This window comes from Palaemon carinicauda, chromosome 10, assembly GCF_036898095.1.
Source record: "Palaemon carinicauda isolate YSFRI2023 chromosome 10, ASM3689809v2, whole genome shotgun sequence".
In the NCBI taxonomy this organism is placed as follows: Eukaryota; Metazoa; Arthropoda; class Malacostraca; order Decapoda; family Palaemonidae; genus Palaemon; species Palaemon carinicauda.
In genome coordinates, this window is record NC_090734.1 from 111,591,818 (window position 1) to 111,602,724 (window position 10,907).

Sequence of the window (10,907 nt, forward strand, 5' to 3'; positions counted from 1 at the left end):
AAGTGAAAAATTTGGTTAAGGGTAGAAGCAGCAAAGAGAGTTTTCAGGAAATGAAAAGTGGTAAGAGTAAAACTGAAAACGCAAGTGTTTTGGATAAATGTGTTGTAGCTCCAGTATTGAAAGGTAAGTGTTTGCCTAGTGGGCAGAGGATGCCAATTAAGTGTTTTAACTGTGGTAAACTGGGCCATAGAAAGGCCGACTGCTGGTCCTTAAGGGACAGTAATAGAGATCACAAACCAGTTGCTTTGGTAAGCAGGGTAAATGCTGATAGAGAGATTAGTGCATTAGTTCAAGGTGGGAAAAGTCCTGGGTTCTCTGATTTGGAGAGATATAAGTCATTTGTGTCTAATGGTAGTGTAGCTACAGGAAGTGGTAGGGGCAGAAAAGGATTAGTTATTCTCAGAGATACAGGGCCCCTACAGTCATTGATTTTGAAAAGGGCATTGCCTGAAGGTTTTAAGTATTAGGGTAAGGAGAGGGTATTGATTAAGAGTTTTCCAAAAGAGATAATCTCTTGTCCATATGAGACTGTGGTTCTGGAGTCTAATTATGCAACGGGTCCGGTTGGGGTTGCAGTTGTGGAAGAAATTCCTGTAGAGGGAGTCGATTTAATATTGGCCAATGATTTAGGTGGTAATAGAGTTTTGAGTAACCCATGGTTACTTAGCTATCCTCAGTTTTGTGCAAGCACGGATAGCTTGGAAGGAGAATTTCCTGGTAATTTTCCCGTGTGTGCTATCACACGATCAATGCGGAAAGTGGAAGCTAGTAGGGATTCTAAGATTGACTTCTCGAAGTGTTTTATGGGAAAAATTGGTGATTGTTCTGACCAAGGTAAGGTTTTAGCTGTATCTAGAGAGAAATTAATAAAGGATCAAGAAAATGACCTAGAGCTAGCAGAGATAGCTGCAAAGGCTTTTTCAGATAAGGAAATTGATAACATTCCAGTTGGGTATTATGAAGAAAATGGACTATTGATGAGAAAATTTAGAGCCTCTAAGGTTGCTGCTGGTGAAGAATGGAAAGTTAATTACCAGATAGTCGTTCCTCCAAATTACAGACCCTCTATTTTACATTTAGCACATCAGAATCTATTTAGTGACCATTTCGGAGTCAATAAAACTTTTTTTACAAATTAACTAAACACTTTTATTGGCCTGGGGTTCATTCTGATGTTGAATACATTTCGTAAGACTTGCCATGTGTGTCAAATGGTCGGAAAACCGAACCAAAAGATGACTAAAACTCCCCTTGAACTCATACCAGCCATGGAAGAACCATTCCATAGGGTAACAGTGGTCATTGTTGGCCCATTGCCAAAGTCAAAAGGTGGAAATCAGTACATACTTACAATCATGGACAGATCCACTAGGTATCCTGAGGCCATTCCGTTGCGGAATGTCCTCTAAGAATATTGTAAATGGGATGTTACAATTTTTCACTCGGTTTGGATTACTTAAAGAGGTTCAGTCGGACCAGGGTTCAGATTTTTTGAGCAATTTATTTAGACAGGCAATGCAGGAACTAGGAATCAGGCAGGTAACTTCATCAGCGAACCATCCTCAGAGCCAAGGGCCTGTAGAAACGTACCATCAAACCTTAAAGACTATGTTGAGAAAATTTTGTTTGGAGAACAAAAGCGATTGGGATAAAGGTCTGCCCTTCCTTCTGTTTGCCTCCAGAGAAATCCTTAACGATTCGTTAGGGTTTTCCCCTTTCGAGTTAGTATTTTTTTCATCAGGTTAGAGGACCTTTAAAATTGATTAAAGATGAGTGGATTAATAATGTTGAAGATTCTAATTTGTTGGACTATGTTTCAGATTCCAGGGAAAGAATCAGGAAAACATGGGACATATCAAGAGATAACTTATTGGAAGCTCAGCAGAAGATGAAAAAAAATACTATGATTTAGGAGCCAAAAAAGTTGACTACAAACCAGGAGATGAGGTATTGGTATTCCTTCCAGTAGCAGGTCAGCCATTAAACGCTAAGTTTTTTGGGCCTTACATAATAGAAAAGAAGGTAGGAAATACGGATTATGTTGTTCTTACTCCAGATAGGAGAAGGAAAAAGAGGTTGTGCCATGTTATTATGTTAAAGCCATATTTTTCAAGGACGCCAAAGCCAGTCTTGTTGAATATAAATTTAAATAATAATAGTAATCAAGAGAAACTTAAACTTGGGACTGAGGTTGAAGACTGACCTATTTCAAATTCAGAGGCTTTAAGGAATTTGAAAAATAAATTGGTTCATCTTGATGAAAGTCGAGGTCAGGAGTTGAGCGATTTATTCTACGATTATAAAGATGTATTTTCAGATGTTCCGGGCAGGACCCGCTCATTACAACATGATGTTGATGTTGGTAATTCAAATCCTATTAAACAGCACCCATATCGCTTAAATCCACAAAAGGCAGAGATTGTTGAACGGGAAGTAAAATATATGCTCAATCCTGAATTAATTGAGCATAGTAGCAGCCAATGTAGTTCCCCTGTGGTACTTGTCAAAAAAAATGATGGTCAATACCGTTTATGTTTTGTTTACAGGAAAGTAAATGCAGTCACCAGGACACATTCATTCCCAATTCCTAGGGTGGATGACTGTATTGATTGCATTGGAAAGGCCAGATTTATCAGCAAGTTTGACATGTTGAAGGGTTATTGGCAGGTAGGTTTGACAGACAGGGCCAGAGAGATATCTGCTTTTGTTACACCCACTGGTTTATATTCCTGCAGTTTCATGCCATTTGGAATGAAAAATTCGGGTAGTACTTTTCAGAGACTCATGCATATGATTACCAAAGACCTTGAAGGGTGCACTACGTATATAGATGATGTGGCAATTGTTAGTGATACGTGGGAAGAGCATGTCAAGAAAATTGCTGCATTTTTACAGAAACTCAAAGAAGCAGGTTTGGTAGTGAATTTAAATAAATGCGAATTTGGGAAAGCCAAAGTAGTTTATTTGGGTCACGAAGTTGGTCATGGCAAAGTAGTACCAAAGGATTCAAATATTAAAGCAATTTTAGACTTTCCAGTTCCTAAAGATAAAAAGGGAGTAATGAGATATCTGGGGCTTGCCGGATATTATAGGAAGTTTGTGGCTAATTTTGCAGATATAGTTGCACCACTAACAAATTTGTTGAGGAAAAGGGTTGACATTAAATGGGATAACCAGTGCCAGGAAAAGGGTTGACATTAAATGGGATAACCAGTGCCAGGAAGCTTTTGATAAAGTAAAATCTATTTTCACTACTTCCCCTATTCTGAAAGCACCAGATTTTTCTATTCCTTTCAAACTAGCAGTGGATGCCAGTGACATTGGTAATGGTCCAGTATTACTGCAGGAAGACGGCACTGGGGTAGAGCATCCTATTGCTTATTACTCTAAGAAACTGAATGATTCTCAGAAGAAATACTCCACCATTGAAAAAGAAACGTTAGGTATAATCTTGGCTTTACAACATTTTGAGGTATATACCAGTACCACCACTTCATTAACCATATATACAGACCATAACCCATTAAAATATTTGAATCGTTTCAGGAACAATAATCAGAGATTAACAAGATGGAGTCTATTTTTACAACCCTACGATTTGAACATCCTACATATCAAAGGAAAGGAGAACGTCATTCCGGATGCATTGTCAAGGATGTGACTTGCTATATTTTTTACCTGATTTTTGTTGGATGCAAAATATATACTATATATATATTTTTTTCCTTTTTTTAGGGGAGAGATTTAATATAAATAAGTAATTCCGTTTTGAATAGTTCGGGAAAGAGATTGATTAGACAATTGTTCAAAGGCCAGTTAACTACTTATTCCCCATTTATTGGCAGGAACGAAGGTTTTAGAGGTCACATCACAGCAACGAGAGTTATGGTCGGTAGTGAGAAGGTGTCTGTCTTCAAAGAAAGTCGGTGATTCGTTTGGAAGATACATTGTTGGTTCCGGTGTTTCGCCGTTGAGTTGGAGCAATCAATTCTGTTCCCATCTGATGGGTGTGGCTGTATGAGAAGCAGCGTGGGCCCTCTCGAGTTACGTTGGTGTGGCCTGTTTAGATGTGGGAATTTCCGGAGTGTGGCTTCATTCCTGGATTGTGATTTCCAGGTGTATCTTCGTATCTGTGGCTGAAGAAGAACCTCTCACTCAAGAAATGGTTTTCGAATACTCCCTGTTCACGCGGGGGCCTCTAGAACTGCTTGTTAGAATGTCAGCTAAGTTTTGTTTTATTACATTAATTCATTATTTTTCCATGAATATTACCTGAGCTCTTAGATACCGGTCGTATCTGCAAGTCTTTTTTATTTAAGCATAATAAAAGTGCTTTGAAATGTTGTTTCGTGTGTAAATCTCCTCCTCATAATTAAACCTGTTTTTAAATATGTGTTGTGATAGTTCATGATGTGGACATCGTAACATTTTTGGGGGCCATGTCCAGGATTGTTGAATTTCAATTTGAGCAAAACAGGTTTAAATGAGGAGTTTATCTAATTGTTGTAGGGTTGAGGGAGGTCATTTAGCTGTTTTATAGCCATTGTAACCAATCATGTCTGAGTCTGAAACTGAGTATTTAGAAAGTGACCTTGACGTAAAGGAATTTCTGTCGTCCTTACCGGGGGTTGCAGCTTTTCAAAGTCTGTGTAAACGAGAACTTATTTTAATTGCTAATTATCTAGATATAGATCTCTCTCTCTCTCTCTCTCTCTCTCTCTCTCTCTCTCTCTCTCTCTCTCTCTCTCTCTCTCTCTCTCTCTCTCTCTCTCTCTCATTCTTCGATACGTACAATATGGTCTACGAAATTCTTTTAGACAGAGAAGGATTAAAATCTCATCGTATCTTCTTCCCGCCTCAAGGCGCAGATGGAATTCTAGACCCATTCTACACTTCGTTAACTGACTCGCATCTGCAATTATTCAGATTACGGAAGCGAAGATACTGCAATTTGTTCTTCGGTTATAGCGAGGGGTTTTCAACAATGGTGGAAATGGATTTCTATTCCCAATAAAAGGAACTAACTCACGCATAAAGCCAAAAGTGGATATATGAGATTTTGGTAAAAGAAGTGACAAAAAGGTCTGTCGTCTTCAGATGTTGTTAAGACAACATTAACCCAGTCCCCCATTGACCCGTCCTCTTGTATTTTATAAAGACGAAGCTATCCAAACATAATGACACAAGTTTTTCACAAAAACTGACCTGTAAATAGTTGTGAAATAATATCATTTTCTTCTATTTCATCAATAGTTTTCCATCTAGCCTCATTAAAAAGATTGAGTTCCTTCAACCTACTGATTTTCATTCTTACTTTTGAAACTCTATCTGAATCTAATTTAGCCTTTATAGTCTTCCTAGCCCTTTTTTTTTGCTTCATTTTCAAGAGGTAAAGTCCGAAGTTATGACTAACCAAAGGCTTTAATCTAGCTAAGAGCCAAAGAAAAAATCGTAATTTAGGAAGATATTTCGGAAAGAGAGTAAGATGATATCGTCTCTTAGGAAAAGAGAAAAGAAACATAACTATAGACAGAAATTCGGTACTTCATCTTAGAAGAGTTAGAAGCTTTGATTATAGGAAGAGGTGGCCGTCAGCTGTTACATTTAGGATTACATTTAGTTTAATTTTTTCGTTATGGTGAGGCAAGATTTAATAGAAATTTAATACAGAAAATTAATAAGAAGAATAATTATGCAAAAACCAAAGCTTACACATTCTACACAAAAATACAACCAGATAGGATTTTTACCGGGATAAGACTAGTTTTGCATAGGAGAGAGAGAGAGAGAGAGAGAGAGAGAGAGAGAGAGAGAGAGAGAGAGAGAGAGAAGCAGCACAAGCTATTTTGAGAATATAAATGTTTATTATTATGTTTAATTCACGTTTCATAAGAAGCTGCAAAGACAAAAAAAGAAAAACAATATTGATAATAAAAATGAAACTCCAGTTTACCTCTGCTTCTGCCAGTCTGGCTGCTCTCTCTCTCTCTCTCTCTCTCTCTCTCTCTCTCTCTCTCTCTCTCTCTCTCTCTCTCATGCCTCTTATCAGTCCATTCAAGCCTCGAAAAATTAGATAATTTCTAATCCCTGTACCATTTTCTAGTTTCCTTTACTAGGCAAAAATTCGATTTCCTCTACTGGAACTGTTCCCAGTTTCTCTGAGAGGAAGATCTTCCCCCCCGACATAGGCATATGCTCTGCGTACCTCCATGGGTTAACGTCAGAGAAGGCGGGAAGGTCCTTAATGTTTAACTTCTTCGGGGCTAAACGTGACGCAACTAGCTGATGAATCTCCGTCCGGAAAGATGCTTCTTTCTCGGACGATTTCTTCTGAATGCCCTGCACCATGGGCAGTAGCGAGTGTAGCATACTTGTAATGGAATTCAACTGGGGTGCGGTGGAAGAAGCCGTAGGCGTCGGTTCAGTTGCTGCTGCAGACGATACTGAAATTGTTTTGGTTATCTCGACTCCAGTCTCAGGAGGTATCTCATCCTTTTGCTCCAGTTCATCCACTAGGAGATTGTTCTCAGTCTCCTCCGAGACAACAGACATGTTGTCCTCTAATTGGATGCTCTGAAAGACATCCGAAACGTCAGGTTCTACCGGAATCTGAACTAAGGGGATCTCAGGTTGAGCCTGGGGAACAATTGCATCTGCAGATGCATTAGGGAAGAGACAATCCCTCATCCTCTCATTAGGAAGGTATGGGCCAGAGGTGTTCTTCTGAAAGCCCCTGACCCATTTTCGCAGCGTGTCCCTTGCTGCATCCCTAGACTCAGTAGACTTTTGATCATCAAAAGCCTCTTTAAATCAGTTTGCCACAAATGGTACATACCTGTGGGTCCCAGTACTTGAGAGCCCCTTTGGTGACTGCGCAGCGAGCATGGGCCCTGCACATGCCATGTCTGTAGAAGCTCTTACTACAGACCCTGCAAAAGTTGTTCCCGCACACGGGATGCTCCTTCTTTAAAAAAAAGAAAAGCTATAAGTATTCAGTGAAATTCTCAGATTTCAGCATACATATTTTAATTAATTTTTAATTAATATCTAATTAATGTTAGCTTGGATAGAGTAAGCTAGAAAGTAGGAAAGATACCTACATGTGTTTCCTGTCCAGCCCATTGCTATGACCTCCTCCAATATTGATTCATAATGAATTCAAGGGGAAGATAATATCCTTGGATATAAGGTGTCTTCTTAACACAATCTTCCATGTTCAATATAGGAGATTAAATTAATGGATAATAACCATTAATTGGTAGGGAGAATCACTCCCTAAAAGTGATGGTCTCACAATTGGCTGCCCATGAACCACTTGTAGGTTAGAAAACTTTTGGGCTACAGCAATGACTGGCGGCGGCATGTCGCCAGTATTGCCGTGCTTGCCGGCATCCGCCGGAACCCGCCGGCGTATACCGGGCCCGCCGACACATGCCGGGCCTGCCGGCATATGCCGGACTCACCGGCATATGCCGGGCCTAATCTGGGCTATTTGAAACAGATACTGTCTTCAAAGTAGTGAGTGGCAGGTCGGCAGTTGCCGCTCTGCCTGCCGGCAGCCGAAGGATCCCTCTATCAAGTAGGACCCGGCAGCAACCGGCGGCAACTATATAAATTTTGGGTGGCCGGCTGCCGGCCGGCCGTTGCCTGCAGTCGGTCATAGTATGTTCATTGTCGTTGGGTTGTCGATCAGCGACACCCACGGCAAGTGGCGGCAGAGTAACTGCCAGCCGGCAGACACCCAACATGGCCGACGACAGCTACTAGCTGCCGGCGGCCGGCCCAGTATATGGAAAGGCAGAGATAAAGAGAGGATGGGGGACGGCACAGGCTCAGCCTTGCCGACCTACATCCCGAAAGAGAGTGCAAGTGGAAGGGGGAATTATATTCGGGCTTCCACTCAACCATATCCCATTCATATGGGGTATGGAAGGCAGTCCAAGGGAGGACTGGAGAGCACACTCAATGAAATGAGGGTACCTGCCGGCAGCCGGCCCAGCCGGCAGCAGACAGGGAACCTCAGGCCAATTCTATAGATTACCCGTAGGGTCAAATGTAGAACAATGGCCAGAAGGGTGATGGTTCATCCAACACAAAAGAGACAGTGGGGAAGGGGTAAAATTCCTATAAGTAAGGTAAAACCCTAGAGCCATACCTAACTTGAAGGATTCTGATCTCATAAAGTAACCTCAAGTAGGAGAAATCATTTCCCCTGGTAAGGTTAGTTAAGTGAGAAAGCGGCCATAGGACACAATCTCACTAGAGAACAGAATCTCGTACCAGAGATCTTAAGTAAGGAAGAAATCATTTCTTCATACTAAGATCTACTAGTACAGGACTGTCTGCCAGACTGAGGAAGGAGGAAATTGATGTACAAGAACCTCCAGTATGGCCTAGGGAGGACTAGCCTCCTGAACGGCAACCTAACCTGACTTGGGAAGACATTTCACCAAGACAGTAGGATGCCTAACACAGACTACTCTGATTTTCTGTTCTCAGCTCAAAACCGTGTCAGTGGTTAAGAGAAAGAGACGAAACACCCCAGTAAATTTTGCCAGAACACAGTTCGCAGCAAAGTTAACTGAGGGTAGCCTAAGCTGATCAGAGGGAAGGGGAATTGCTCTTAGATCTCGTTAGAGATAATATCGACTTAAAAGGTATAGGAGGTGTTAGTCTCCCCTTAAAATACAATACAAGAGCAATGAGGGACATGTAAGAAAGTATACTAAACCCCCTAGGTTATTAAGTCTAGGAGCATAGAGAATCGTTCACCGAAACTCTCTTGTATACTATCTTGGAAGAGGAAAATGTTATGCAGTAATATCTTAATTGTAGAAAATATTGCCTGAGCTTCAATAACACTTTACCAGGAAGGTTATATCATGCATGAAGTCAACCAAAGCTGACGTGAATGCCTTAGAACACACATGCCTCCCCCATGATAAACTGGAGCAGTGACAAAGCAACCCATCACACACCACTTGCTCGCGTCCCAACCAACGACTTCTACAGCCATTTACTGCTGCCCATCAGCCGCAGTTTTGCTACTACCACTCCAGATTCTGGGCTGCCGTGAAGAAATGTGCCAAGGATTGTCAGTAGGCGAAAAAACGTGTATGAAGGTCATTGCTCATGGCGGTGGTCTCCTGTGTTTCTAATCTTTTCTTTTTACATGATGCAGGAAAGGGCATGGGATTTTTGGCAGACACAGGTGCTTGTCATTCTCTTTTGCCAATGGAACTCTTCAGGACATGACATAGTCTGTCTAAGTCTCCTGGCATCAGCCTGGTAGCTGCCAACGGATCTGCGATACCAACTTAGGGTTACGAGAACCTCACATTATCGTTTAGAAACACTAAATTTACTTGCAAGTTTCTCGTTGCTAACATTACATTGCCAATCCTCTGTGCGGAATTCCTCTCTCATTTCCACCTTCTGGTCGATGTCACCCACCGACTATTGATCAACGTAGACTCGTACTTGTTAACACCTCTTCAACCCTCCCCTTCCAAACTCGCTCTCCACATTAGCTCACCCACGGATGCCTATGCCCACCTCCTCACGTCGTACCCGGAAGTTTTCCGTACAGAACTTCGCCAAACGCCCACAGCTCATGCCAAACACGGTATTTATCACCATATCAAGACGATTACACCCCCAGTCTTCACCAAATTCGGATGTCTGGCACCGGATTGATTGGCAGCCGCCAAACAGATGTTCAACGAAATGGAAGAAATAGGTATTTGCCCAAAGGCCTCCAGCCCATGGTCGTCACCCTTACACATCTTCCTAAAGAAAGACGGCTGACTCCGTCCGTATGGGGATTACAGGCGCCTGAACATGCAAACAGAACTGGATCACTACCCTCTCCAAACATCGCCGACGTAACCTTCTACCTGCACTAATCGAAGGTTTTCTCCATGCTCGACCTCCTGCAGGGGTATTATCAGGTGCCTATGAACTCAGAAGACATCCTCAAGACCGCCATCACCACTCTCTTCTGTACATACATCTTTAATTACTCCTGTTTTGGTCTTCATAATCTGGGGCCAATTTTAAACATTTCATGGATGGCATCTTAGGGAACCTCCCCTTCAGTGTATCTTACGTGGACGACATACTTGTGTTCTCTTCCTCAAAAGAGGAACACCTCCGTCACCTGCGCATCATGCTAGACCACCTACAACAAAACGGCCTTGTAGTCCAGTACGACAAGTGTACCTTTGGCGCCAATGAAGTGACATTCTTAGAGCACTGCATTACTCCTGAAAGAGTCCATCCCCTCCCTGAGAAGGTAGCAGCCGTTCAGAACTTCACCATGTCCCCGACAAACAAAGCACTGCAGGAATTCTTGGGCATGATCAACTATCATCACCGTTTTCTGCTGACCATTTCCGTAACTCTTGCTCCCCTCTACACCTCCCTCAAGGGCAAGCCAAAACACCTGAAGTGGGATCCCCTTCAAGAAGTGGCCTTCAGTAATGCAAAGAATGCCCTATCAGCCGGCGCTGCTCTCACTTTTCCCGTCCCACTTGCTCCTCTCCTTCTCTCCACCGATGCTAGCAACATAGCTATTGGTGCAGTACTCGAACAGGTGGTCAATGGCTCGCCCCGTCCATTGGCCTTTTCAGCAGAAAACTGTCCAAGGCAGAATTGGGTTAATCTACCTTTGATCGCAAATTGCTGGTGGTGTACTTGGCTGTCTGTCACTTTCACCATTTCTTGGAAGGTACACCCTTCGTCATTCGCACAGACCATATGCTCCTGGTCCACGCATTCACTCAACAGTCTGACGCCTGGTCCGCCTGTCAACGCCGACATCTCTTTGCTGTGGCTGAATACAATTGCACCTTTCAACATGTCCCTGGGAAAACTAATCCCGTTGCCAATGCCCTGTCAAAAAACAC